This window comes from Pristiophorus japonicus, chromosome 20 (assembly GCF_044704955.1).
Source record: "Pristiophorus japonicus isolate sPriJap1 chromosome 20, sPriJap1.hap1, whole genome shotgun sequence".
In the NCBI taxonomy this organism is placed as follows: Eukaryota; Metazoa; Chordata; class Chondrichthyes; family Pristiophoridae; genus Pristiophorus; species Pristiophorus japonicus.
In genome coordinates, this window is record NC_091996.1 from 77,994,672 (window position 1) to 78,021,572 (window position 26,901).

At 47.3% G+C, this 26,901-nt stretch overlaps 1 long non-coding RNA gene and 1 pseudogene across 1 annotated transcript in view; one reads left to right on the forward strand and one right to left on the reverse strand.

Moving 5' to 3' along the window:
* Positions 1-26,901, reverse strand: part of LOC139232625 (uncharacterized) — a 973,018-nt gene that overhangs the window by 806,443 nt on the left and 139,674 nt on the right. The window lies entirely within an intron of this gene.
* The window catches only part of LOC139233051 (zinc finger protein 271-like), a 55,457-nt pseudogene that overhangs the window by 23,261 nt on the left and 5,295 nt on the right, over positions 1-26,901 (forward strand).

Here is a 26,901-nt window from a genome sequence, read left to right on the forward strand (position 1 = left end):
TTCTGAATCTATCCCGTTTAGCACGGTGATAGTGCCAAACAACACATTTGAGAGTGTCTTCGGTGTAACTTTGTCTCCACAATGACTGTGTGCGGTGGTCACTGCTACCAATGCTGTCATAGACAGATGTATCTCCATGTGGGACAGACTCGATACACCAGATGGTCTTTACCTGTCCGTCATTGTTGGTATCTGAGACAGGTAGATTGGTGAGGACGAGGTCAAGTAGGTTTTTTCCTCGTGTTGGTTCTCTCACCACCTGCTGCAGGCCCAGTCTGGCAGATATGTCCTTCAGGACTCGGCCAGCTCAGTCAGTAGTGGTACTACCGAGCCACTCTTGGTGATGGACATTGAAGTTCCCCACCCAGAGTACATTCTGTGCCCTTGCTACCCTCAGTGCTTCTTCCAAACTTAAACCAGTGAGAGTAATAGAGTAGATTAGATTATAATGTGAGATGTTTTACCTGTAATTGTGAAACTATAAGAATTAACAGCAGGCAGGGTAGTTTAGGAATAATGAGAAAATTACTGAAGAAAAGTAACTGCTGGGAACCAGGGAAAGTGACCTTGTAAATCACAGATTAGAGAAGTTCCAGCTGTCTTTTCCTCGCTTCCTGCCCAAACCCAGCAGAGAAGACAAAGGAGAGTCCGGTGCCAGAGGTGGATCAGTGCAGGGTATAAAAGTGAGGGGAGACTGATGTAAGGGGGCAGTCGGGACTGGAGACACCGGAGATCAAGCTCAGGGCGCCTGAGGTTCCATCCAGCGGGCTGACCTGGTGTCAGTTACTGTGGACACGTGGGACTTGCATGTTTACTCTGATTGGTGGATCAGTATAAGGTACGGCAGTCGACTGAGAAACTGCTCATCTTATATTTCTTATTAAGGTATTAAAGTTGCTGGCACTCGAGTCTCGAACCTGCTAATTAATAAGACAAGGCATTAGCTAGAATCTTACACCCTTGCACACAAGTACTGTGAACAAAGTGATGTTGTTTTCGAATCGTAATGTACAGGGCAGGTCACACGTACCTGCAGCTGCACGTCCACAGATGACTGAGTCCACCATCAAGGGTGATGAATGCAAGGCCGTTAACACCTTGTTAGTGCTGTGGGGGTGATCATCGTTTCCATTCAAGCTGATTCAAAGAGTACGTTTGCAAGGGCTGTGGAACAATGGGAAACCTCCAGAGAGTGTGCAGGCAAGCTACAAAGCCTGTTAAACCTGCAAACCACTAAGTTGCAGAGGAGGACAGATCCATTGAGGCCCAGCGGGAGAGTGAGGCGGCAGTTGGAGCAGCGCGAATCCGGGGTTGGTGAGGCCTATAAAAGGCCCAGCGGGAGAGTGAGGCGGCGGCAGTTGGAGCAGCGCGAGTCCGGGGTTGGTGAGGCGTGGCTTGTGCAGCTACAGGGAGAAGGCAAAAAAGAAGCAAAAAGAAACAGAAAGGTGACGTCACAGCCAAACGGGTAAGTGATTGGCTGGTGATTGGTGAGCAGTTTTTCTTTCTTCTCTTTAACAGTGAGTAAACTTTAACATTATTATTGCCTATCTAAAGGTTAAGTCATGGCAGAAGAGCTCGGTCGCGTGTTATGCTCCTCCTGTACCATGTGGGAACTCAGGGACGACTCCAGTGTCCCTGACGACTACGTGTGCGGGAAGTGTATCCACCTCCAGCTCCTGACGGTCCGCGTTGCGGAGTTGGAGCTGAGGGTGGATTCACTCTGGAGCATCCACGATGCTGAGAATGACGTGAGTAGCACGTGTAGCGAGTTGGTCATACCACAGGAGAAGGGTCCACAGCCAGATAGGGAATGGAAGACCAGCAGGAAGAGCAGTGCAAGGAAGGTAGTGCAAGGGTCCCCTGTGGTCATCCCCCTGCAAAACAGATACACTGCTTTGAGTACTGTTGGGGGGGATGACTCATCAGGGGAGGGCAGCAGCAGCCAAGTTCATGACACCGTGGCTGGCTCTGTTGCACAGGAGGGCAGAAAAAAGAGTGGGAGAACGATAGTGATAGGGGATTCAATTGTTAGCGGAATAGATAGGCGTTTCTGCGGCCGCAACCGAGACTCCAGGATAGTATGTTGCCTCCCTGGTGCAAAGGTCAAGGATGTCTCGGAGCGGTTGCAGGACATTCTAAAAAGGGAGGGAGAACAGCCAGTTGTCGTGGTGCACATTGGTACCAACGACATAGGTAAAAAAAGAGATGAGGTCCTACGAAACGAATTTAAGGAGCTAGGAGCTAAATTAAAAAGTAGGACCTCAAAAGTAGTAATCTCGGGATTGCTACCAGTACCACGTGCTAGTCAGAGTAGGAATCGCAGGATAGCACAGATGAATACGTGGCTTGAGCAGTGGTGCAGCAGGGAGGGATTCAAATTCCTGGGGCATTGGAACCGGTTCTGGGGGAGGTGGGACCAGTACAAACTGGACGGTCTGCACCTGGGCAGGACCGGAACCAATGTCCTAGGGGGAGTGTTTGCTAGTGCTGTTGGGGAGGAGTTAAACTAATATGGCAGGGGACTGGGAACCAATGGAGGGAGACAGAGGGAAACAAAAAGGAGACAAAAGCAAAAAACAGAAAGGAGATGAGAAAAAGTGGAGGGCAGAGAAACGCAAGACAAAGAACAAAAAGGGCCACTGTACAACAAAATTCTAAAAGGACAAAGGGTGTTAAAAAATCAAGCATGAAGGCTTTGTGTCTTAATGCAAGGAGTATCCACAATAAGGTGGATGAATTAACTGTGCAAATAGATGTCAACAAATATGATGTGATTGGGATTACGGAGACGTGGCTCCAGGATGATCAGGGCTGGGAACTCAACATCCAGGGGTATTCAACATTTAGGAAGGATAGAATAAAAGGAAAAGGAGGTGGGGTAGCATTGCTGGTTAAAGAGGAGATTAATACAATAGTTAGGAATGACATTAGCTTGAATGATGTGGAATCTATATGGGTAGAGCTGCAGAACACCAAAGGGCAAAGAACATTAGTGGGAGTTGTGTACAGACCTCCAAACAGTAGTAGTGATGTTGGGGAGGGCATCAAACAAGAAATTATGGGTGCATGCAATAAGGATGCAGCAGTTATAATGGGTGACTTTAATATGCACATAGATTGGGCTAACCAAACTGGAAGCAATATGGTGGAGGAGGATTTCCTGGAGTGCATAAGGGATGGTTTTCTAGACCAATATGTCGAGGAACCAACTAGGGGAGAGGCCATCTTAGACTGGGTGTTGTGTAATGAGAGAGGATTAATTAGCAATCTCGTTGTGCGAGGCCCCTTGGGGAAGAGTGACCATAATATGGTGGAATTCTGCATTAGAATGGAGAATGAAACAGTTAATTCAGAGACCATGGTCCAGAACTTAAAGAAGGCTAACTTTGAAGGTATGAGGCGTGAATTGGCTAGGATAGATTGGCGAATGATACTTGAGGGGTTGACTGTGGATGGGCAATGGCATACATTTAGAGACCGCATGGATGAACTACAACAATTGTACATCCCTGTCTGGCATAAACATAAAAAAGCAAAGGTGGGTCAAACATGGCTATCAAGGGAAATCAGGGATAGTATTAAAGCCAAAGAAGTGGCATACAAATTGGCCAGAAATAGCAGCGAACCCGGGGACTGGGAGAAATTTAGAACTCAGCAGAGGAGGATAAAGGGTTTGATTAGGGCAGGGAAAATGGAGTACGAGAAGAAGCTTGCAGGGAACATTAAGACGGATTGCAAAAGTTTCGATAGATATGTAAAGAGAAAAAGGTTAGTAAAGACAAATGTAGGTCCCCTGCAGTCAGAATCAGGGGAAGTCATAACGGGGAACAAAGAAATGGCAGACCAATTGAACAAGTACTTTGGTTCGGTATTCACTGAGGAGGACACTAACAACATTCCGGATATAAGAAGGGTCAGAGGGTCTAGTAAGGAGGAGGAACTGAGGGAAATCCTTATTAGTCGGGAAATTGTGTTGGGGAAATTGATGGGATTGAAGGCCAATAAATCTCCAGGGCCTGATGGACTGCATCCCAGAGTACTTAAGGAGGTGGCCTTGGAAATAGCGGATGCATTGACAGTCATTTTCCAACATTCCATTGACTCTGGATCAGTTCCTATCGAGTGGAGGGTAGCCAATGTAACCCCACTTTTTAAAAAAGGAGGGAGAGAGAAAACAGGGAATTATAGACCGGTCAGCCTGACATCGGTAGTGGGTAAGATGATGGAATCAATTATTAAGGATGTCATAGCAGCGCATTTGGAAAGAGGTGACATGATAGGTCCAAGTCAGCATGGATTTGTGAAAGGAAAATTATGCTTGACAAATCTTCTGGAATTTTTTGAGGATGTTTCCAGTAGAGTGGACAAGGGAGAACCATTTGATGTGATATATTTGGACTTTCAGAAGGCTTTCGACAAGGTTCCACACAAGAGATTAATGTGCAAAGTTAAAGCACATGGGATTGGGCGTAGTGTGCTGACATGGATTGAGAAATGGTTGGCAGACAGGAAGCAAAGAGTAGGAGTAAATGGGTACTTTTCAGAATGGCAGGAAGTGACTAGTGGGGTATCGCAAGGTTCTGTGCTGGGGCCCCAGCTGTTTACACTGTATATTAATGATTTAGACGAGGGGATTAAATGTAGTATCTCCAAATTTGCGGATGACACTAAGTTGGGTGGCAGTGTGAGCTGCGAGGAGGATGCTATGAGGCTGCAGAGCGACTTGGATAGGTTAGGTGAGTGGGCAAATGCATGGCAGATGAAGTATAATGTGGATAAATGGGAGGTTGTCCATTTTGGTGGTAAAAACAGAGAGACAGACTATTATCTGAATGGTGACAGATTAGGAAAAGGGGAGGTGCAACGAGACCTGGGTGTTATGGTACATCAGTCATTGAAGGTTGGCATGCAGGTACAGCAGGCGGTTAAGAAAGCAAATGGCATGTTGGCCTTCACAGCGAGGGGATTTGAGTACAGGGGCAGGGAGGTGTTGCTGTAGTTGTACAGGGCCTTGGTGAGGCCACACCTGGAGTATTGTGTACAGTTTTGGTCTCCTAACCTGAGGAAGGACATTATTGTTATTGAGGGAGTGCAGCGAAGGTTCACCAGACTGATTCCCGGGATGGCGGCACTGACCTATCAAGAAAGACTAAATCAACTGGGCTTGTATTCACTGGAGTTCAGAAGAATGAGAGGGGACCTTATAGAAACGTTTAAAATTCTGATGGGTTTAGACAGGTTAGATGCAGGAAGAATGTTCACAATGTTGGGGAAGTCCAGAACCAGGGGTCACAGTCTCAGGATAAGGGGTAAGCCATTTAGGACCGAGATGAGGAGAAACTTCTTCACCCAGAGAGTGGTGAACCTGTGGAATTCTCTACCACAGAAAGTTGTTGAGGCCAATTCACTAAATATAATCAAAAAGGAGTTAGTTGTAGTCCTTACTACTAAGGCGATCAAGGGGTATGGCAAGAAAGCAGGAATGGGGAACTGAAGTTGCATGTTCAGCCATGAACTCATTGAATGGCAGTGCAGGCTAGAAGGGCCGAATGGCCTACTCCTGCACCTATTTTCTATGTTTCTACGAACCAGAGCTTCAGACCGAGGAGGCAGAGGTACATGGGGTGCACACATTCACCACGAACTGTCCCCCGGTTATGCTGAATGTTGAACTAAATGGACTCCCAGTGTCAATGGAGCTGGACACAAGGACGAGCCAGTCCATCATGGGCAAAAAGACTTTCGAAAGGTTGTGGTGCAACAAGGCCTCTAGACCAGTCTTAACTCCAGTTCGCACGTAACTAAGAACTTACATGAAAGAATTGATTCCTGTAATTGGCAGTGCTACCCTAAAGGTCTCCTACGATAGAGCAGTGCACAAGCTACCACTCTGGGTGGTACCGGGCAATGGTCCCACGCTGCTCGGCAGGATCTGGCTGGGAAAGATACACTGAAACTGGGATGACGTCCGAACGCTATCACCCGCTGATAACACTTCGTGTGCCCAGGTCTTAAACAAATTTCCTTCGCTGTTCGAACCAGGCATTGGGAAATTCCAAGGAGCAAAAGTGCAGATCCACCTAATTCCAGGAGCGTGACCCATCCATCACCAGGCGAGAGCAGTACCGTACATGATGAGAGAAAGGGTAGAGATCGAGCTAGACCGGCTGCAACGAGAGGGCATCGTTTCACTGATCGAGTTCAGCGAGTGGGCCAGTCCTATCGTCTCAGTCCTCAAGGGAGATGGCACCATCAGAATCTGTGGCGATTACAAAGTAACTATCAATCGTTTCTCCCTGCAGGACCAATACCCACTACCAAAAGCCGACGACCTCTTTGCAACGCTGGCAGGAGGAAAGACATTCACAAAGCTGGATCTGACTTCAGCCTACATGACGCAGGAACTGGAGGAATCATCGAAGGCCCTTCCCTGCATCAACACGCAAAAAGGTCTCTTTGTTTATAACAGATGCCCATTTGGAATCCGATCAGCGGCGGAGATATTCCAGAGAAACATGGAAAGTTTATTGAAGTTGGTCCCTCATACCGTGGTCTTCCAGGACGACCCCTTAGTCACAGGTCGGAACACAGTCAAGCACCTGCAGAACCTGGAGGAGGTTCTGAGTCGACTCAACCGCGTGGGGCTCAGGTTAAAATGCTTGAAGTGCGTTTTCCTGGTGCCTGTAGTGGAGTTCTTGGGAAGGAGGATTGCGGTGGACGGCATCAGGCCCACCAACGCGAAGACGGAGGCAATCGAGAACGCACCGAGGCCACAGAACATGACGGAGCTGCGATCGTTTCTGGGACTCTTGAACTACTTTGGTAACTTCTTACCAGGTCTCAGCACACTGCTAGAATCACATGTCTTACTACGAAAAGGGCGCGAATGGGTTTGGGGCAAAAGCCAAGAAAATGCCTTTGTAAAAGTGAGAAAATTGTTATGCTCAAACAAATTGCTTGTGTTGTATGATCCATGTAAGTGTTTGGTACTAGCATGTGATACGTCGTCCTATGGCGTCGGGTGTGTATTGCAACAAGATAATGCTTTAGGGAAACTGCAACTGGTTGCTTATGCATCCAGGAGTCTGTCTAAGGCTGAGAGAGCCCACAGCATGATTGAAAAAGAAGCGTTAGCGTGTGTCTATGAGATAAAGAAAATGCATCAATACCTGTTTGGGCTAAAATTCGAATTAGAAACTGACCTTAAGCCACTTATATTCCTGTTTTCCGAGAGTAAAGGGATAAATACCAACACATCGGCCCGCATCCAGAGATGGGCGCTTACGTTGTCCGCATACAACTACGTCATCCGCCACAGGCCAGGCACAGAAAACTGTGCCGATGCTCTCAGTAGGCTGCCATTGCCCACCACGGGGGTGGAAATGGCGCAGCCCGCAGATCTAGCCATGGTTATGGAAGCATTTGAGAGTGAGCAATCACCCGTCACTGCCCGGCAGATCAAAACCTGGACAAGCCAGGACCCCTAATTATCTCTATTCAAAAGCTGTGTGCTTCACGGGAGCTGGTCCAGTGTCCCAGTGGAAATGCAGGAAGAGATAAAGCCGTTCCAGCGGCGCAAGGATGAAATGTCTATACAGGCAGATTGCCTTCTGTGGGGCAATCGAGTAGTGGTCCCCAAGAAGGGCAGAGACACCTTTATCAATGACCTCCACAGTACCCACCCAGGCATCATAATGATGAAAGCGATAGCCGGATCCCACGTGTGGTGGCCCGGTATCGATGCGGACTTTGAGTCCTGCGTTCACAGATGTAATACATGCTCGCTGCTAAGCAATATACCCAGGGAGGTGCCGCTAAGTTTATGGTCTTGGGTACACGTCGACTATGCAGGCCCGTTCTTGGGTAAAATGTTCCTTGTGGTTGTAGACATGTACTCCAAGTAGATTGAATGTGAGATAATGTCGGCTAGCATGTCCGCTGCCACTACAGAAAGCCTGCGGTCCATGTTTGCCACACATGGCTTACCCGTTGTCCTGGTGAGCGACAACGGGCCATGTTTTACCAGTGCTGAGTTCAAAGAATTCATGACTCATAACGGGATCAAACATGTCACATCTGCCCCGTTTAAACCAGCGTCCAATGGTCAGGCAGAGAGAGCAGTGCAAACCATCAAGCAAGGCTTGAAGAGGGTAACTGAAGGCTCACTGCAGACTCGCCTATCTCGAGTCCTGCTTAGCTACCGCACGAGACCCCACTCACTCACTGGGATCCCAGCTGCTGAACTGCTCATGAAAAGAGCACTTAAGACAAGGCTCTCATTAGTTTACCCTGATCTGCGTGAACAGGTAGAGAGCAGGCAGCTTCAACAAAGTGCATACCATAATAGCGCAAATGTGTCACGCAAGATTGAAATCAATGATCCTGTATTTGTATTAAATTATGGACAAGGTCCCAAGCACCGTCGTGGCCAAAGAGGGGAGCAGAGTGTTTCGGGTCAAACTTTCAAATAGGCTCATTCACCGTAAACACTTGGACCAAATCAAACTCAGATTCACGGACTATCCTGAGCAACCCACCTTGGACCCTACCTTTTTTGATCCCCCAACACACACACCAGTGGCAACCGGCACCACGGTTGACCACGAAGCAGAACCCATCATCCACAGCAGCCCTGCTGGGTCCAACACACCAGGCAGCCCAGCAAGGCCAGCTGCACAGCAGCCCAGCGAGGGCCCAACAAATGATTCAACAACACCAGCTTTCACACCGAGCCGATCAACCAGGGCAAGAAGGGCCCCAGATCGACTCACCTTGTAAATAGTTACACTATTGATTTTGGGCGGGGGTGGGGGCGGAAGTGTTATGTATGTGGAGTTGTCTTTACAGCCACCAGAGGGCTCATCCCCTGGAGTCCCAAGGGATCCCATAATCCCTTGGGAGCACAGGTATTTAAGGAGGCTTCACAGGATGACGAGGTACTCTGGAGACCTGCATTAAAAGACTTAAAGTCACACTTTACTTTGAGCTCACAGTGTTCAGTCTGACTTTTTCTCCACATACAACACCGTGAGCCTTAATTTGATCAACAAGCCTCCTGTCCGGCACCATATCAAACACCTTTGACAATCCATCTACACAACATCCCCTGCATTTCCTTTCTCACTGCACTGTGTTACTTCCTGAAATAATCCCTGCTGTCTGTCCTGAATGAATCCATTTCACTCCCAAACGTTGCAATGTTTGCTCCACCCCACAGGGTTCCATCTGTTTAAAGCCACAACACAAAGGTCCAGTTTCCTCCTGGAGTTTGGAGAAATCAACTTCAACAATGGGGTAGAGTTTCAGCCAATGAGGGAGATCTGGCTGCAGCCCCCCACCCATTGGCTGCCACAAGCCCTGCCTCACACTGATTGGTTGGAGGACCAACCGCCTGCTCGGTCCTCCAGCCCCGCCCCCGCTCCTCCTATTGGTCCGGAGCTGTCGTCAATCACCCGGGCCGGATTAATGCTCAGTCTGAGGGTCCAGAGCTGCATTTAGAAAATAAACATTAATTGAACCCGTCAGTTACAACATTCAATTAATAGAAATCACCGGACAAAATATCTTCTGGAGTTTACTAAATGGGGGGCGAGTCTCCACTGAGGGTTTGTTCGGTTTTAGTCTCCAAATCCAAACCAAACGGCCTGATTTTGGTCAGCTTCTATATTGTACATACTGCAGGTCTGATCACCGATTTTTAAAATAATTTATTTATTGATATTATTTATTGTCCCTCTGGCCCCAATCTCGATGGGATGACAAAATAAGATTCAGTTCCCCCAATTTGGACTTTCAGTTGTTGGGAAAAATTCTGAGGGACAGGATAAATCTTCATTCAGAAAGACCCGGATTGATCAGTGACAGTCAGCACGGATTGGTTAATGGAGGGTCGTGTCTGACAAACCTGATTGAATTTTTTGAGGAGGTCGCACGGAGGGTCGATGACGGTGTTGTGTTTGATGTCGTGTCTGTGGATTTTAGCAAGGCTTTTGATAAGGTCCCACATGGCAGACTGGTCATGAAAGTAACAGCCCACGGGATCCAGGGCAAAGTGACAACTTGGATCCAAAATTGGCTGAGGTAGGAAGCAAAGGTTAAAGGTCAATGGGTGTTTGTGACTGGAAGGCTGTTTCCAGTGGGGTTCCACAGGGCTCAGTACTAGATCCCTTGCTTTTTCTGGTATACATCAGTGATTTAGACTTGAATGTGGGGGGTATGACTACGACGTTTGCAGATGATACGAAAATTGGCCATGTGGTTGATAATGTAAAAGAAAGCTGTAGACTGCAGGAAGGTATCAATGGACCTATCGAGTGACAGAACAGGGGCAAATGGAATTCAATCCGCAGAAGTGTGAGGTAATGCATCTGGTGAGGGCCAACAAGGAAAGGGAATACACAATAGATGGTAGGACACTGAGACGTGTAGAGGAACAGAGAGACCTTGGAGTGTACGTCCACAAATCCCTGAAAGTAGCAGGACAGGTAGATAAAGTGCTTAAGAAGGCATATGGGATACTAGAATTTATTAGCCAAGGCATAGAATACGAGCAAGGAGGTTATGCTTGAAACATAGAAAATAGTAGCAGGAGTAGGCCATTCGGCCATTCGAGCCTGCACCACCATTCAATAAGATCATGGCTGATTATTCACCTCAGTACCCCTTTCCTGCTTTCTCTCCATATCCCTTGATCCCCTTAGCTGTAAGAGCCATATCTAACTCCCTCTTGAATATATCCAATGAACTGGCTTCAACAACTCTCTGCGGCAGGGAATTCCACAGGTTAACAACTCTCCGAGTGAAAAAGTTTCTCCTCAACTCAGTCCTAAATGACCTACCCCTTATCCTAAGACTGTGTCCTCTGGTTCTGGACTTCCCCAACATCGGGAACATTCTACCCGCATCTAAGCTGTCCCGTCCCGTCCCGTCAGAATCTGATATGTTTCCATGAGATCCCCTCTTATCCTTCTAAACTCCACTGTATAAAGGACCAGTTGATCCAGTCTCTCCTCATATGTCAGTCCAGCCATCCCGGGAATCAGTCTGGTGAACCTTCGCTGCACTCTCTCAATAGCAAGACCGTCCTTTCTCAGATTAGGAGACCAAAACTGAACACAATATTCCAGGTGAGGCCTCACCAAGGCCCTGTACAACTGCAGTAAGACCTCCCTGCTCCTATACTCAACTCCCCTAGCTATGAAGGCCAACATAGCATTTGCCGCCTTCACCGCCTGCTGTACCTGTATGCCAACTTTCAATGACTGATGAACCATGACACCCAGGTCTCGTTGCACCTCCCCTTTTCCTAATCTGCTGCCATTCAGATAATATTCTGTCTTTGCGTTTTTGCCCCCACTCATCTAACCTGTCCAAGTCACCCTGCAGCCTCTTAGCGTCCCCTTCACAGCTCACACCGCCACCCAGTTTAATGTCATCTGCAAACTTGGAGATATTACACTCAATTCTTTCATCTAAATCATTGATGTATATTGTAAAGAGCTGGGGTCCCAGCACTGAGCCCTGCGACACTCCACTAATCACTGCCTGCCATTCTGAAAAGGACCCGTTTATCCCGACTCTCTGCTTCCTGTCTGCCAACCAGTTCTCTATCCACGTCAGTATATTACCCCCAGTACCATGTGCTTTGACTTTGCACACCAATCTCTTGTGTGGGACCTTGTCAAAAAGCCTTTTGAAAGTCCAAATACACCACTTCCACTGGTTCTCCCTTGTCCACTCTACTAGTTGCATCCTCAAAAAATGCCAGAAGGTTTGTCAAGCATGATTTCCCTTTCATAAATCCATGCTGATTTGGACCGATCCTGTCACTGTTTTCCAAATGTGCTGCTATTTCATCCTTAATAATTGATTCCAATATTTTCCCCACTACTGATGTCAGGCTAACCGGTCTATAATTACCCACTTTCTCTCTTCCTCCCTTTTTAAAAAGTGGTGTTACATTAGCTACCCTCCAGTCCATAGGAACTGATCCAGAGTCGATAGACTGTTGGAAAATGATCACCAATGCATCCACTATTTCTAGGGCCACTTCCTTAAGTACTCTGGGATGCAGAGTACCAGGCCCCGGGGATTTATCAACCTTCAATCCCATCAATTTCCCGAACACAATTTCCTGCCTAATAAGGATATCCTTCAGTTCTTCCTTTTCACTAAACCCTCAGTCCCCTAGTACCTCCGGAAAGTTATTTGTGTCTTCCTTCGTGAAGACAGAACTGAAGTATTGGTTCAATTGATCTGCCATTTCTTTGTTCCCCATTATAAATTCACCTAAATCCGACTGCAAGGGACCTACGTTTGTCTTCACTAATCTTTTTCTCTTCACATATCTATAGAAGCTTTTGCAGTCAGTTTTCATGTTCCCAGCAAGCTTCTTCTCGTAATCTATTTTCCCCCTCTTAATTAAACCCTTTGTCCTCCTGCTGAATTAGAAATTTCTCCCAGTCCTCAGGTTTGCTGCTTTTTCTGGCCAATTTCATATGCCTCTTCCTTGGATTTAACACTATCCTTTATTTCCCTTGTTAGCCACGGTTGAGTCACCTTCCTCATTTTATTTTTACTCCATACAGGGATGTACAATTGCTGAAGTTCATCTTTAAATGTTTGCCATTGTCTCTCCACTGTCAACCCTTTAAGTATCCTTTGCCAGTCTATTCTAGCCAATTCACGCCTCAAACCATCAAAGTTACCTTTCCTTAAATTCAGGACCCTAGTTTCTGAATTAACTGTGTCACTCTCCATCTTATTAAAGAATTCTCCCATCTTATGGTCACTCTTCCGCAAGGGGCCTCGCACAACAAGATTGCTAATTAGTCCTTTCTCATTTCACATCACCCAGTCTGGGATGGCCAGCTCCCTAGTTGGTTCCTCAACAAATTGGTCTAGAAAACCATCCCAAAGACACTCCAGGAAATCCTCCTCCACCGCATTGCTACCAGTTTGGTTAGCCCAGTCTATATGTAGATTGAAGTCACCCATGATAACTGCTGTACCTTTATTGCATGCATCCCTAATTTCTTTTGTGATGCTGTCCCCAACCTTACTATTACTGTTTGGTGGTCTGTACACATCTCCCACTTGCGTTTTCTGCCCTTTGGTATTCTATAGCTCCACCCATACCGATTCCACATCATCCAACCTAATGTACTTTCTTACTATTGCATTAATTTCCTCTTTAACCAGCATTGCCTCCTTTTCCTATCTGTCTAACCTTCCTAAATGTTGAAAACCCCTGGATGTTGAGTTCCCAGCCTTGGTCACCCTGGAGCCACGTCTCCGTGATGTCAATTGCATCATACCCGTTAACTGCTATCTGCGCAGTTAATTTGTCCACCTTATTCCGCATACTCCTCGCATTGAGGCACAGAGCCTTCAGGCTTGTCTTTCTTAACACACTTTGCCACTTTAGAATTTTGCTGTACTTTGACCCTTTTTGCTTTTTTCCTTGAGTTTCTCTGCCCTCCACTTTTACTTTTCTTCTTTCTATCTTTTGCTTCTGTCCCCATTCCACTTCCCTCTGTCTCCCTGCATAGGTTCCCATCCCCCTGCCATATTAGTTTAACTCCTCCCCAACAGCACTAGCAAACATTCCCCCTAGTACATTGGTTCCAGTCCTGCCCAGGTGCAGACCGTCCGGTTTGTACTGGTCCCACCTCCCCCAGAACCGGTTCCAATGTCCCAGGAATTTGAATCCCTCCCTTCTGCACCACTCCTCAAGCCATGTATTCATCTGAGCTATCCTGCGATTCCTACCTTGACTAGCACGTGGCACTGGTAGCAATCCTGAGATTACTACTTTTGAGTTCCTACTTGTTAATTTTGCTCCTTGCTCCCTAAATTCGTCTCGTAGGACCTCATCCTGTTTTTAACCTATATTATTGGTACCTATATGCACCACGACAACTGGCTGTTCACCCTCCCTTTTCAGAATGCCCTGCACCCGCTCCGAGACATCCTTGATCCTTGCACCAGGGAGGCAACATACCATCCTGGAGTGTCGGTTGCGGCCGCAGAAACGTCTATCTATTCGCCTTACAATTGAATCCCCTATCACTATAGCTCTCCCACTCTTTTTCCTGCCCTCCTGAGCAGCAGAGCCACCCACGGTGCCATGAACTTTGCTGCCCTCCCCTGATAAGTCATCCCCCCCCCCCCCCCCCCCCCCCAACAGTACCTAAAGCGGTGTATCTGTTTTGCAGGGGGGTAACCACAGGGGACCCCTGCACTACCTTCCTTGCACTGCTCTTCCTGTTGGTCAGCCATTCCCTATCTGGCTGTGTACCCTTTACCTGCGGTAAGACCAACTCACTAAACGTGCTCTTCACGTCATTCTCAGCATCGTGAATGCTCCAGAGTACATCCACCCACAGCTCCAGTGCCACAGTGCGGTCCCGTCAGGAGCTGCAGGTGGACGTACTTCCCGCACACGTAGTCGTCAGGGACACCGGAAGCGTCCCTGACTTCCCACATCGTACAGGAGGAGCATAACATGTGTCCGAGCTCTCCTGCTATGACTTAACCCTTAGATAAACTGAATTTAGCAATAACAATGCTAAAAGGTTACTTACTAATAAAGAAAATAAAAAGAAAAACTACTTACCAATCACTTACCCCCTTGACTGTGACGTCACCTTTCGATTTCTTTCTACTTTTTTGCCTTCTCACCCTGCTGCACCAGCTGGCCTCACGAATTGCTGCCGGGCCTTTTATATGTCACTTACCTTCTTCACCGCCTGCTGTACCTGTGTGCCAACTTTCAATGACTGATGTACCATGACACCCAGGTCTCGTTGCACCTCCCCTTTTCCTAATCTGTCACCATTCAGATAATAATCTGCCTTCATGTTTTTACCACTAAGGTGGATAACCTCACACTTATTCACATTATACTGCATCAGCCATGCATTTGCCCATTCGCCTAACCTGTCCAAGTCACCCTGCAGCCTCTTCGCGTCCTCCTCACAGCTCACACCGCCACCCAGTTTAGTGTCATCTGCAAACTTGGAGATATTACACTCAATTCCTTCATTCAAATCATTGATGTATATTGTAAATAGCTGGGGTCCCAGCACTGAGCCCTGCGACACCCCACTAGTCACTGCTCGCCATTCTGAAAAGGACCCGTTCGTCACGATGCTCTGCTTCCCGTCTGTCAACCAGTTCTCTAGCCACATCAATACACCACACCCAATACCATTTGCTTTAATTTTGCACACCAATCTCTTGTGTGGACCTTGTCAAAAGCCCTTTGAAAGTCCAAATACACCACATCCACTGGTTTTCCCTTGTCCACTCTACTAGCCACATCCCCCAAAATTCCAGAAGATTTGTCAAGCAGGATTTCCCTTTCATAAATCCATGCTGACTTGGACCGATCCTGTCACTGCTTTCCAAATGCGCTGCTATTTCATCTTTAGTAATTGATTCCAACATTTTCCCCACTACTGATGTCAGGCTAACCAGTCTATGGGCCCAAGTTTCCACATGATTCGCGCCTGATTTTTAGGAGCAACTGGTGGAGAACGGACTATTTTAGAAATCGCAATTCTCCTCATTTTTTTTTCTGCAGTTCTAGTCAAGTAGAACAGTTCTAGTTTAGAACAGAATTTTTTCTTCAAAAGGGGGCGTGTCCGGCCACTGACGCCTGATTTGAAAGTTTCCACAGTGAAAACGTACTCCAAACTAAAGTAGAATGGAGCCAGTGAAGATTTTTGTAGAAGTGAAAAAACCTGTTCTACACATTAAAAAATCAGGCGCAGGTTACAAATTAGGCGTCCAGAACGAGGTGGGGGGGAAGGGAACTCATTAAATTTGACAATAAATCCTTATTTATACTTCTACAAATATTATACAAATAAATCCAACCTGAATAAACATTTATAAGCCAAGAAAAGATTAAATAAACCATCTTCCTACCTGTGTGAAAGTGCTTCAGCCAGGGAGAATTCTGCAGCCGTTCGTGCCGCTGGGAGAGAGGGAGAGAGGGAGAGAGGGAGAGAGGGAGAGAGGGAGAGAGGGAGAGAGGGAGAGAGGGAGAGAGGGAGAGAGGGAGAGAGCATGGGGGGTGTGAGGAGAGAGAGCGGGGGGGGGGTGAGGAGAGAGAGCGGGGGGGGGGTGAGGAGAGAGAGCGGGGGGGGGGTGAGGAGAGAGAGCGGGGGGCGGGGTCGGGTCGGGGAACAGGAGCGCGGGTCGGGGGGGGAGCGGGTCTCGGGGCGGGGGGGGAGCGGGTCTCGGGGCGGGGAGCAAGTGTCGGGTCGGGGTGGGGGGGGAGCGGGTGTTGGGTCGGGTCTGGTCGGCGGGGGTGGGGGGGAGCGGGTCTCGGGTCGGGGGGTTGGGGGGTGGGTGTCTGGTTGGCGGGGGGGGGGCGCGGGGGTCGGGTCTGGTCGGCGGGGGTGGGGGGGAGCGGGTGTCTGGTCGGGGGGGTGGTGGGTGGGTGTCGGGTCGGCGGGGGGAGGGGGCGTCTGGTCGGCGGGGGTGGGGGGGGAAGCGAGTGTCGGGTCTGGTCGGGCGGGGAGCAGGAGCTGGCCGTGGGAGGAGCCTCATTCACGCAGCCCCAGTGCTAGGGGCTGCGTGCTTCGGGCCCCTCCCACACAGTTCGGCGCCTGGAGCTACTGCACTTGCGTGCCGACTGTAGCGCGCATGTGCAGAGGTCCCGGCACTGTTTTCAGCGCCGGGACCTGGCTCCGCCCCCCCCACAGCTCGTGCTGACTGCGCCGAGGGCCAGAAGACCTGTAAGTAGGTGGAGAATACCGAGAATTTTTTTAGGCGCCGTTTTAGGCGCGAAAAACGGGCGCCCAGCTTGGAGGGGCGCCCGTTTTTTTTCTTGTGGAAACTTGGGCCCTATAATTCACCGTCTTCTCTCTCCCTCCCTTTGTAAAAAGTGGTGTTACATTCACTACCCTCCAGTCCATAGGAACTGATCCAGAGTCGATAGACTGTTGGAAAATGATCACCAATGCATCCACTTTTTCTAGGGCTACTTTCTTAAGTACTCTGGGATGCAGACTATCGGGCCCTGGGGATTTATCGGCCTTCAATCCCATCAATTTCCCTAACACAATTTCCTGACTAATAAGGATTTCCTTCAGTTCCTCCTTCTCGCTAGACCCTCGGTCCTCTCGTATTTCCGGAAGGTTATTTGTGTCTTCCTTCGTGAAGACAGAACCAAAATATTTGTTCAATTGGTCTGCCATTTCTTTGTTCCCCATTATAAATTCACCTGATTCTGACTGCAGGACCTACGTTTGTCTTCACTAATCTTTTTCTCTTCACGTATCTATACAAGCTTTTGCAGTTAGTTTTTATGTTCCCTGCAAGCTTCCTCTCATACTCTATTTTCCCCCTCCTAATTAAACCCTTTGTCCTCCTCTGCTGAATTCTAAATTTCTCGCAGTCCTCAGGTTTGCTGCGTTTTTTGGCCAATTTATATCCCTCTTGCTTGGATTTAACACTAGCCCTAATTTCCCTTGTTAGCCACGGTTGAGCCATCTTCCCCTTTTTGTTTTTACTCCAGACAGGGATATGCAATTGTTGAAGTTCATCCATGTGATCTTTAAATGTTTGCCATTGCCTATCCACCTTCAACCCTTTAAGTAACATTCGCCAGTCTATTTTAGCCAATTGATGTCTAATACCATCGAAGTGACCTTTCCTTAAGTTCAGGACCCTAGTCTCTGAATTAACTGTGTCACTCTCCATCTTAATAAAGAATTCTACCATATTATGGTCACTCTTCCCCAAGGGGCCTCGCACAACAAGATTGTTAATTAGTCCTTTCTGATTACACATCACCCAGTCAAGGATGGCCAGCCCTCTAGTTGGTTCCTCGACATATTGGTCTAGAAAACCATCCCTAATACACTCCAGGAAATTCTCCTCCTCCGTATTGCTACCAGTTTGGTTAGCCCAATCTATATGTAGATTAAAGTCGCCCATGATAACTGCTGTACCTTTATTGCACGCATTCGTAACTTTTTGTTTGTAATGCAGGAGTCCCGAGTCCATCTCGCTCTCCAACCAGTATTCTGTTCTGAGTACAGGTGAGGGCGATCGTGGCTCTGGGGGGGCGGCAGCGGGGGAGGGGGGGGGAAGAAGAATGGAAGAGCGATAGTGGTCGGGGATATAATAGTCAGGGGAGCAGACAGACGTTTCTGTGGCCGCAGACGTGACTCCAGGATGGTATGTTGCCTCCCTGATGCCAGGATCAAGGATGTCACTGAGCAGCTGCATGGCATTCTGGGAGGAGAGGGTGAATAGCCAGAGGTCGTGGTCCATATCGGGACCAATGACATGGGTAGAAAGAGGGATGAGGTCCTGCAGGCAGAGTTTAAGGAGCTAGGAGAGGGATTAAAAAGCAGGACCTCAAAGGTCGTAATCTCCGGTTCATTGCTGGTGCCATGAGCTAGTGAGTACAGAAACAGGAGGATAGAGCAGATGAATATGTGGCTGGAGAGATGGTGCAGGCAGGAGGGCTTTAGTTTCCTGAGGCATTGGGACCATTTCTGGGGGAGGTGGGACGTGTACAAGCCGGACGGGTTGCACCTCAACAGAGCCGGAACCAATATCCTTGTGGCGGAGGGGTGGGGGTTTGCTTGTGTTGTTGGGGAGAGTTTAAACTTGCTTGGCAGGGGGATGGGAACCTGAAAAAAGGTTCAGTAGGGAGGGCATAAAGCTGGAATTAGAAAGCAAAATTAAAGAAAGTGAGTTTGAAGGAGAAAGGAAACAAGCAGGAAAAAAGGGGAAAAAAACAAATTTAAAGGCACTTTGTCTAAATGCACGTAGATGAGTTGACGGCACAAATAGATACAAATGGATATGGTCTGATAGCCATTACAGAGACGTGGTTGCAAGGTGACCAGGACTGGGAATTAAATATTCAGGGGCATTTGACAATCCGGAAGGACAGACAGAAAGGAAAAGGAGGTGGGGTAGCTCTATTGATAAAGGATGGATCACCAATAATGAGAAACTATATTGGCTCATATGATCAGGATGTTGAAATAGTTTGGGTGGGAAAAAAGGAATAATGAGGGGAAATAGTCACGGGTGGGCGTAGTCTATTGGCCCCCTAACAGTAGCAACTCTGTTGGTTGGAGTATAAACCAGGAAATAGTGGGGGCTTGTAAAAAGGGAACAGCAATAATCATGGGTGATTTTAACCTCCACATTGATTGGACAAATCAAATTGATCAGGGTAGCCTTGAGGAAGAGTTCACAGAGTGTGTCAGGGATGGGTTCCTTGAGCAGTGTGTAATGGAACCAACCAGCGGGCAGGCTATATTGGATCTGGTCCTGTGTAATGAGACAGGATTAATAAACAATCTCCTATAAAGGATCCCCTTGGAATGAGTGATCATAGCACGGTTCAATTTCAAATTCAGATGGAGGATGAGAAAGTTGGATCTCAAACCAGCGTACTAAGCTTAAATAAAGGAGACTACAAAGGTATGAGGGCAGAGTTGGCTAAAGTGGAATGGGAAAATAGATTAAAGTGTAGGACGGTTGATGAACCATGGCGTACATTTAAGGAGATATTTCACAACTCTCAAGAAAAATATATTCCAGTGAGGAGAAAAGGGTGTAAAAGAAAAGATAGCCATCCATAACTAACTAAAGAAATAAAGGACGGTATCCAATTAAAAACAAGGGCATACAAAGTGGCCAAAACTAGTGGAAGGACAGAAGATTGGGAAGCTTTTAAAAGCCAACAAAGAATGACTAAAAAAATGATTAAGAAAGGGAAGATAGACCATGAAGGTAAACTAGCACGAAATATAAAAACAGATAGCAAGCGTTTCTACGGTATATAAAAAGGAAAAGAGTGGCTAAAGTAAATGTTGGTCCCTTAGAGGACGAGACCGGGGAATTCGTAATGAGGAACATGGAGATGGTAGAAACTCTGAACAAATATTTTAGAAACATAGAAACATAGAAAATAAGTGCAGGAGCAGGCCATTCAGCCCTTCTAGCCTGCACCGCCATTCAATGAGTTCACGGCTGAACAAGCAACTTCAGTACCCCCTTCCTGCTTTCTCGCCATACCCCTTGACCCCCGAGTAGTAAGGACTTCATCTAACTCCCTTTTGAATATATTTAGTGAATTGGCCTCAACTACCTTCTGTGGTAGAGAATTCCACAGGTTCACCACTCTCTGGGTGAAGAAGTTTCTCCTCATCTCGGTTCTAAATAGCTTACCCCTTATCCTTAGACTGTGACCCCTGGTTCTGGACTTCCCCAATATTGGGAACATTCTTCCTGCATCTAACCTGTCTAAACCCGTCAGAATTTTAAACGTTTCTATGAGGTCCCCTCTCATTTTTCTGAACTCCAGTGAATACAAGCCCAGTTGATCCAGTCTTTCTTGATAGGTCAGTCCCACCATCCCGGGAATCAGTCTGGTGAATCTTCGCTGCACTCCCTCAATAGCAAGAATGTCCTTCCTCAGGTTAGGAGACCAAAACTGTACACAATACTCCAGGTGTGGCCTCACCACGGCCCTGTACAACTGTAGCAACACCTCCATGCCCCTGTACTCAAATCCCCTCGCTATGAAGGCCAACATTCCATTTGCTTTCTTAACCGCCTGCTGTACCTGCATGCCAACCTTCAATGACTGATGTACCATGACACCCAGGTCTCGTTGCACCTCCCCTTTTCCTAATCTGTCACCATTCAGATAATAGTCTGTCTCTCTGTTTTTACCACCAAAGTGGATAACCTCACATTTATCCACATTATACTTCATCTGCCATGTATTTGCCCACTCACCTAACCTATCCAAGTCACTCTGCAGCCTCATAGCATCCTCCTCGCAGCTCACACTGCCACCCAACTTAGTGTCATCTGCAAATTTGGAGAAACTACATTTAATCCCCTCATCTAAATCATTAATGTACAATGTAAACAGCTGGGGCCCCAGCACAGAACCTTGCGGTACCCCACTAGTCACTGCGTACCATTCTGAAAAGTACCCATTTACTCCGACTCTTTGCTTCCTGTCTGCCAACCATTTCTCAATCCACGTCAGCACACTACCCCCAATCCCATGTGCTTTAACTTTGCACATTAATCTCTTGTGTGGACCTTGTCGAAAGCCTTCTGAAAGTCCAAATATACCACATCAACTGGTTCTCCCTTGTCCACTTTACTGGAAACATCCTCAAAAAATTCTAGAAGGTTTGTCAAGCATGATTTCCCTTTCACAAATCCATGCTGACTTGGACCTATCACGTCACCATTTTCCAAATGCACTGCTATGACATCCTTAATAATTGATTCCATCATTTTACCCACTACTGAGGTCAGGCTGACCGGTCTATAATTCCGTTTTCTCTCTCCCTCCTTTTTTTAAAAGTGGGGTTACATTGGCTACCCTCCACTCGATAGGAACTGATCCAGAGTCAATGGAATGTTGGAAAATGACTGTTAATGCATCCGCTATTTCCAAGGCCACCTCCTTAAGTACTCTGGGATGCAGTCCATCAGGCCCTGGGGATTTATCGGCCTTCAATCCCATCAATTTCCCCAACACAATTTCCCGACTAATAAAGATTTCCCTCAGTTCATCCTCCTTACTAGACCCTCTGACCCCTTTTATATCCGGAAGGTTGTTGGTGTCCTCCTTAGTGAATACCGAACCAAAGTACTTGTTCAATTGGTCTGCCATTTCTTTGTTCCCCGTTATGACTTCCCCTGATTCTGACTGCAGGGGACCTACGTTTGTCTTTACTAACCTTTTTCTCTTTACATACCTATAGAAACTTTTGCAATCCGCCTTAATGTTCCGTGCAAGCTTCTTCTCGTACTCCATTTTCCCTGCCCTAATCAAACCCTTTGTCCTCCTCTGCTGAGTTCTAAATTTCTCCCAGTCCCCGGGTTCGCTGCTATTTCTGGCCAGTTTGTATGCCACTTCCTTGGCTTTAATTTCTGATTTCCCTTGATTGCCACGGTTGAGCCACCTTCCCTTTTTTATTTTTACGCCAGACAGTGATGTACAATTGTTGTAGTTCATCCATGCGGTCTCTAAATGTCTGCCATTGCCCATCCACAGTCAACCCTTTAAGTATCATTAGCCAATCTATCCTAGCCAATTCACGCCTCATACCTTCAAAGTTACCCTTCTTTAAGATCTGGACCATGGTCTCTAATTAACTGTTTCATTCTCCATCCTAATACAGAATTCCACCATATTATGGTCACTCTTCCCCAAGGGGCCTCGCACAATGAGATTGCTAATTAATCCTCTCTCATTACACAATACCCAGTCTAAGATGGCCTCCCCCTAGTTGGTTCCTCGACATATTGGTCTAGAAAACCATCCCTTATGCACTCCAGGAAATCCTCCTCCACCGTATTGCTTCCAGTTTGGCTTGCCCAATCTATGTGCATATTAAAGTCACCCATTATAACTGCTGCACCTTTATTGCATGCACCCCTAATTTCCTGTTTGATACCCTCCCCAACATCACTACTACTGTTTGGAGGTCTGTACACAACTCCCACTAACGTTTTTTGCCCTTTGGTGTTCTGCAGCTCTACCCATATAGATTCCACATCATCCAAGCTAATGTCTTTCCTAACTATTGCATTAATCTCCTCTTTAACCAGCAATGCTACCCCACCTCCTTTTCCTTTTATTCTATCCTTCCTGAATGTTGAATACCCCTGGATGTTGAGTTTCCAGCCCTGATCATCCTGGAGCCACGTCTCCGTAATCCCAATCACATCATATTTGTTAACATCTATTTGCACAGTTAATTTATCCACCTTATTGCGGATACACCTTGCATTAAGACACAAAGCCTTCAGGCTTGTTTTTTTAACACCCTTTGTCCTTTTAGAATTTTGCTGTACAGTGGCCCTTTTTGTTCTTTGCCTTGGGTTTCTCTGCCCTCCACTTTTCCTCATCTCCTTTCTGTCTTTTGCTTTTGCCTCCTTTTTGTCTCCCTCTGTCTCCCTGCATTGGTTCCCATCCCCCTGCCATATTAGTTTAACTCCTCCCCAACAGCACTAGCAAACATTCCCCCTAGGACATTGGTTCCGGTCCTGCCCAGGTGCAGACCGTCCGGTTTGTACTGGTCCCACCTCCCCCAGAACCGGTTCCAATGCCCCAGGAATTTGAATCCTTCCCTGCTGCATCACTGCTCAAGCCACGTATTCATCTGCGCTATCCTGCGCTATTGTGTCAGTCTTTCCGGTCGAGGACACAAACAGGTAGAGGACACAAACAATATCCCAACAGTGGATAGTCAAAGGGCTATAGGGGAGGGAGGAACTTAACATAATCACAATCACTAAGGAGGTGGTACTCAGTAAGATAATGGGACTAAAGGCAGATAAATCCCCTGGACCTGATGGCTTGCATCCTCGGGTCTTAAGAGAAGTAGCGGCAGAGATAGTGGATGCATTGGTTGTAATTTACCAAAATTCCCTGGTTTCTGGGGAGCTCCCAGCAGATTGGAAAACTGCAAATGTAATGCCTCTATTTAAAAAAGAAGGCAGACAAAAAGCAGGAAACTATCGATCAGTTAGCCTAACATCTGTGGTTGGGAAGATGTTGGAGTCCATTATTAAAGAAGCAGTAGCAGGACATTTGGAAAAGCATAATTTGGTCAGGCAGAGTCAGCATGGATTTATGAAGGGGAAGTCATGTTTGACAAATTTGCTGGAATTCTTTGAGGATGTAACAAGCAGGGTGGATAAAGGGGAACCAGTGGATGTGGTGTTTTGGACTTCCAGAAGCATTTGACAAGGTGCCACATAAAAGGTTAATGCACAAGATAAAATATCACTGGGTTAGGGGCAACATATTAGCATGGATAGAGGATTGACTAACTGACAGAAAACAGAGAGTCGGGATAAATGGTTCATTCTCGAGTTGGCAATCAGTAACTAGTGGGCTGCCGCAGGGATCAGTGCCGGGACCCCAACTATTTACAATCTATATTAACGATTTGGAAGAAAGGACCGAGTGTAACGTAGCCACGTCTGTTGACGATACAAAGATGGGAGGAAAAGGAATACGAGGAGAACACAAAAAATCTGCAAAAGGACATAGACAAGCTAAGTGAGTGGGCAAAAATTTGGCAGATGGAGTAATATGTTGGAAAGTGTAAGGCAGAAAAAAAAATCAAAGAGCAAGTTATCATTTAAATGGATAAAAATTGCAAATTGCTGCAGTACAGCGGGACCTGGGGGTCCTGGTGCATGAAACACAAAAGGTTAGTATGAAGGTACAGCTAGTGACCAGGAAGGCCAATGGAATCTTGCCTTTATTGCAAAGGGGATGGAGTATAAAAGCAGGGAAGTCTTGCTGCAGTTATACAGGGTATTGGTGAGGCCACACCTGGAATGCTGCGTACAGTTTTGGTTTCCATAATTACAAAAGGATATACTTGCTTTGGAGGCAGTTCAGAGAAGGTTCACTCGGTTGATTCCGGAGATGAGGAGGTTGACTTATGAGGACAGGTTGAGGAGGTTGGGCCTCTATTCATTGGAATTCAGAAGAATGAGAGGTGATCTTATCGAAACGTATAAGATTATGAGGGGGCTTAACAAAGTGGATGCAGAGAGGATGGTTCCACTGATGGGGGAGACTAGAACTAGGGGGCATAATCTTAGAATAAGGAGCCGCCCATTTAAAACTGAGATGAGGAGGAATTTCTTCTCTCAGAGGGTTGTAAATCTGTGGAATTTGCTGCCTCAGAGAGCTGTGGAAGCTGGGTCATTGAATAAATTTAAGACAGAGATAGACAGTTTCTTAACCGATAAGGGAATAAGGGGATATGGGGAGCGGACAGGGAAGTGGACCTGAGTCCATGATCGGATCAGCCAATAACGTATTAAATGGCGGAGCAGGCTCAAGGGGCCATATGGCCTACTCCTGCTCCTATTTCTTATGTTCTTATCTTCCCCTCTTTCTCCTCCCCTTAAGTGCTGATTCTAGCTGATTTCAGTTCCACTCACTGGTTCCCCTCTCCCACCCTGAAGATGCTGACTCTGTCTGGGTTCAGTTCTATCCTCACTGGTTCCCCTCCCTCCCATCTGTCCCCTCCCCTTAAGGTGCTAACTCTGGCTGGGTTCAGTTCCACACACACTGGTTCCCCTCCCTCCCATCTGTTCCCTCCCCTTAAGGTGCTCACTCTGGCTGGGTTCAGTTCCACGCACACTGGTTTCCCACTCCACCCCTGTAGATGCTGCCTCTGGCTGAGTTCAGCTCCGCACTCACTTGTTCCCCTCCCTCTCCCTCCCTTGAAAGTACTGACTCTGGCGAGGTTCAGTTCCACACTGACACCATTCACTTCGTCCCTGCACCAAGATGGCCACGTATGTGCTGTGCTACTTAATGAATCAAGATGGTGGAGCGCTGAACCTGCCTTCCTGCACCAAGATGGCCCACCTTTAGCCTGGGCCTGTGAGAAAGCCCCCAAGCTGCAACCACCGATATTCCGGTTATTATTCCAGGCTTGCAGTGGGCACTGGTTGTGAGTAATCTTAGTGTAGAACTGAACCCAGCCAGAGTCAGCACATTCAGGGGAGAAGAAACAGTGAGTGTAGAACTGAAATCAGCCAGAGTCAGCACCTTCAGGGGAGGGGAACCAGTGAGTGTAGAACTGAACACAGCTAGAGTCAGCTCCTTTAGGAGAGGTTGGGGGCAGAACCAGAGAGCAAAGAACTGAAATCAGCCAGAGTCAGCACCTTCAGGGGAGGGAGATGGAGGGGAACCAGTGAGTGTGGAACTGAACCCAGCCAGAGTCAGTATCTTCAGGGGAGGAGAGGGAGGGGAACCAGTGAGTGTGGAACTGAACCCAGCCAGAGTCAGCTCCTTCAGGGGAGGGGAACCAGTGAGTGTGGAACTGAGCCCAGCCAGAGTCAGCACCTTCAGGGAAGGGGAACCAGTGAGTGTAGAACTGAACCCAGCCAGAGTCAGCACCTTCAGGGGAGGGGAACCAGTGAGTGTAGAACTGAACCCAGCCAGAGTCAGCACCTTCAGGGGAGGGGAACCAGTGAGTGTAGAACTGAACCCAGCCAGAGTCAGCACATAGATACATAGAAAATAGGAGCAGTAGTAGGCCATTCGGCCTTTCGAATCTGCACCTCTATCTCAACACCATAATCCTGCTTTTCCCCCATACCCCTTGATTCCTTTTATTTCTAGAAATCTATCTATCTCTCTCTTAAATATATTCAGTGACTTGGCCTCCAGCCTTCTGTGGCAGAGAATTCCACAGGTTCACCACCCTCTGATTGAAAAGATTTCTCTCATCTCGGTCCTAAATTTCCTATCCCATATCATGAGTCTGTGACCCCTTGTTCTAGACTCCCCATCCAGAGGAAACATCTTCCCTGCATCCAGTCTATCCAACCCAGTCAGAATTTTAAACATTTCAATGAGATCCCCTCTCATTCTTCTAAACTCTAGTGAATACAGGCCTAGTCGACCCAATCTCTCCCCATACGACAGTCCTGCCCTGCCATGCTCTCCCTCTATGGCAAGTATATCCTTTCTTAGGTAAGGAGACCAAAACTGCACACAATACTCCAGGTGCAGACTCACCAAGGCCCTATATAACTGTAATAAGACATCCTTGTTCCTGTACTCAAATTCACTTGCAGTGAAGGCCAACATACCATTTTCCTTTCGAACTGCTTGCTGCACCTGCATGTTTGCTTTCAATGACTGGTGTACAAGGACACCCAAGTCCCTCTGTACATCAACACTTCCCAAGCCATCACCCTTTAAATAATACTTTGTCCTTATGTTTTTCCTACCAAAGTGGATAACTTCACATTTATTCACGTTATACTGCATCTGCCATGTGTTTGCCCACTCACTCAACCTATCTAAATCGCCTTGCAGCGAATATATATATTGTGAATAGCTGG